Source organism: Callithrix jacchus, chromosome 3 (assembly GCF_049354715.1).
Source record: "Callithrix jacchus isolate 240 chromosome 3, calJac240_pri, whole genome shotgun sequence".
NCBI lineage: Eukaryota > Metazoa > Chordata > Mammalia > Primates > Cebidae > Callithrix > Callithrix jacchus.
In genome coordinates, this window is record NC_133504.1 from 144,113,066 (window position 1) to 144,116,472 (window position 3,407).

Consider the following 3,407-nt stretch of genomic DNA (forward strand, 5'->3'; position numbering starts at 1 on the left):
CCCTTCCCATGCACGCAACCTTCCCAGCTTCAAGTGTCTATCATTCTGCTCTTCTATCTTTAGGAGATCAAGTTTTTAGCTCCCACACATGAGTGAGAACATGTGATATTTGTCTGTTGGTGTGTGGGTTATTTCACTGAACATCATGACCTCCAGTTCCATCCATATTGCTGATAATAACATAATTTCATTCTTTTTTGTGGCCAAGTAGCATTGCATTGCATACATACATACATATCACTTTCTTCATTTATTCATCAGTTGATGGACGTTTAGGATGATTCCATAGCTTTGCTATTGTGAATAGCGCTGTGATAAGCATGCGAGTGCAGGTATCCCTTTCACATACTGTTTTCTTTTCCTCTGGGTAGATACCAAATAGTGAGATTGCTGAATCAAGTGGTAGTTTTATTTTTAGTTTTTTGAGAAATCTCCATACTGTTTTACATTGTGGTTATACTGATTTACATTCCCACCAACATAGTATGAGTTCCCTTTTCTGCAAATCCTCATCAGATTCTGTTATATAATTTTTAGAACAATAGCTATTCTAACTGGAGTAATATGATATCTCATTGTGGTTGTGAGTGCTTCATGAATTTGCATGTTATCCTTCTGAAGGGGCCATGCTAATCTCTGTGTCATTCCAATTTTAGTGTATGTGCTGCTGAAGCTAGCAGTCATTGTGATTTTGATTTGTGTTTCCCCGATGACTAGTGATGCTGAACATTTTAAAAATATGCTGTATGCCATTTGTATGTCTTCTTTTGAGAGCTGTCTATTCATGTCTTTTGTCCGCTTTTTAATGCGATTTTTAAAATTGTTAAATTGTTTGGGTTCCTTGCATATTCTGGATATTAGTCCCTTGTTGAATGAATAGTTTGCAAATATTTTCTCCCGTTCAACAGATTGTCTCTTCCCTCTGTTGATTGTTTCCTTTGCTGTGCAGAAGCTTTTTAGTTTGTATTTGTATTTTTTCTGTTTTCACACTGCTGATAAGGACATACCCAAGACTAGAAAATTTATGAAAGAAAGAGGTTTAATATGGACTTACATTTCCATGTGGCTGGGGAAGCCTCACAATCGTGGCAAGAGGTAAGGAGGAACAAGTAACATCTTATATGGATGGTAGCAGGCAAAGAAAAAGAAGCTTGTGCAGGGAAACTGTTCTTATTATACTATCAGATCTCGTGAGACCCACCTGTCACCACAAGAACACCAGGTGAAATACCTGTCCCCGTGATCAAGTTACCTCCCATCAGGTCCCTCCCACATCATGTAGGAATTCAAGATGAGAATTGGGTGGGAATATTATTTATCTATTTTTGTTTTATATAGTTTTAGTTTTCTGTGCTTTTGAGAGCTTAGCCATAGAACTTTTGCCTAGACCAATGTCCTGAAGTGTTTCCCTATGTTTTCTTCTCGTGGTTTTCTAGTTTCCTATTTTCCATCTAAGTCTTTAATCTATCTTGACTTATTTTTATATGTGGTGAGAAATGGGGATCCAGTTTCGTTCTTATTCAAGTGAATACTAGTTTTCCCAATATTGTTTATTGAACAGAATGTTTTTCCCCCAGTGTATCTTCTTAGCACCTTTGTCAAAAATCAGGTGGCTGTTAATAAGTGGGCTTATTTCTGGGTTCCCCATTTTGCTCCATTGGTCAATATGTCTATATTTTTATACCAATACTATGCTGTTTTGGTTACTATCGCCTCATAATATATTTTGAAATCAGGGAGTCTGATGCCTTCCTTTCTCCCTCCCTCCCTCCCTCCCTCCCTCCCTCCCTCCCTCCCTCCCTCCCTCCCTCCCTCCTTTCCTTCTTTCCTTCCTCCCTTTCCCTCTTTCTTCCTTTCTTTTTCTTTCTTTCTTTCTCTTTCTCTTTCATTGTTGCTTGTTGCGGTTTTTGTCACTTGTTTGTTAGTGACTTTTGTGAACAAATTTTGTAAAGTCTATTCTTTGTCGTATCTAGCCACTGAAATCTCCATTCTGTTAGCTTAGTTGTCAGGTAGTGATTTGACAGAAACTTCCTTAAATGCCTTAAATAACAACAACAACGAAAATCTCCTGGCATTCGCAGATGGGCTATGTATGTGTTTTGGAAGAGACCTTCCTCAGCCAGGCAGTTTACAGCTCTGCCTTTGCCTTCATTCACTTCTGGCTTGCACAGAATCTCCAGGTCAGTCATATATGAGAGGTTAGGTTCTCAGGCATTTTCTGATAATGCATCATTCTTGGGCATGAGTGTTGCCTTCTAAATTCCCAGAAATATATGCTACCTTTTCAAAGCCCTTATTTCCCAAGGCATCTTATTCCCTGGCTTTTCCTGCCAGGATAGTTAGTGGTTTGCCCCAACTCTTATCCCTTGCCCCAGGTGGCAGCAGCTCATACATTTGCCTTGGAATATTTTCTACTAATGCCCTCTGAGTAGACTTAGCTCTGGGAGAATTTCAAGTTAAGTGAAATAAAGACAAGCCCCTTGAACCACTTATTCTGGGAGACATAGACAAGTCAAAACAAACAACTACAGTTCTTTAAGAATGAGGCTTGTTCTGCTTCCTTCATATTAAGAACCTAGCTTGGTAATGTGGGCTATTGCTTTCTCCCCACATTGTGTGGGAGGCTGCAGAGCTAGAGAGGAGAAGATGGGGGCGGAAGTAAATGAAAGCACAGCAAAACTCCCTTTTGGAGAGGTAGGTTTTTCTGTTTTAATTTGATTAGGCATTCATCTGATTACTGTAAATTTTGTATTAGTATTCAGAGTTCTGACAAAACTAATTCTGACAGTTTTGCCAATTTATGTGTGACTTTTATGAGGAACACACTTTTGGAGTTTTCTTCTCCACCCATTTGAAGTGACATCATTTTCCAGTTTGTTGATATTTGTTCTGATCTTTAATAAAGGTGTTCCTAGACTTACAATGGGATTACATTCTGATAAGCCCATCATAAACTGAAAATACCATAAGTTGAAAATGCATTAAGTATACCCAACCTTCTGAACATCCTGGCTTAGCCTAGCCTACTGTAAACATGCTCAGAACACTTATAGAGCCTACAGCTGAGCAAAATCATCTAGCACACAGCCTATTTTATAATAAAGTGTTGAATAGCTCATGTACTTTATTGAAAATTCTACTGAAAGTGAAAAATGGAATGGTCGTATAAGTACTGCAAGTATGGTTCCTACTAAAAGCATATCACTTTTGCACCACTGTAAAATCGAAAAGTTGTTCAATTGAACCAGTGTGAATTAAGAACTATATTTTCTTTCTTTTGCTGCTTTGGTTTAGTTCGCAATTTTTTTCCCTTAAGGTGAAAGTTAAGGTTATTTAATTATGTTTCTTCTTAATGCACAAGTTTCCTTTTAAAGAATGGTTTAGTGGTAACCCCAAAATTTTGATAC

The 3,407-nt window shown here is 38.0% G+C and overlaps 1 non-coding gene across 1 annotated transcript; it reads right to left on the reverse strand.

Annotated features, from left to right (window-relative positions):
* Window positions 1–576: 576 nt before the first annotated feature.
* Window positions 577–680, reverse strand: LOC118152535 (U6 spliceosomal RNA). The gene has a single exon (XR_004741291.2). It is a non-coding gene; the product is annotated as a U6 spliceosomal RNA (small nuclear RNA).
* Between the last annotated feature and the right edge of the window lie 2,727 nt (window positions 681–3,407).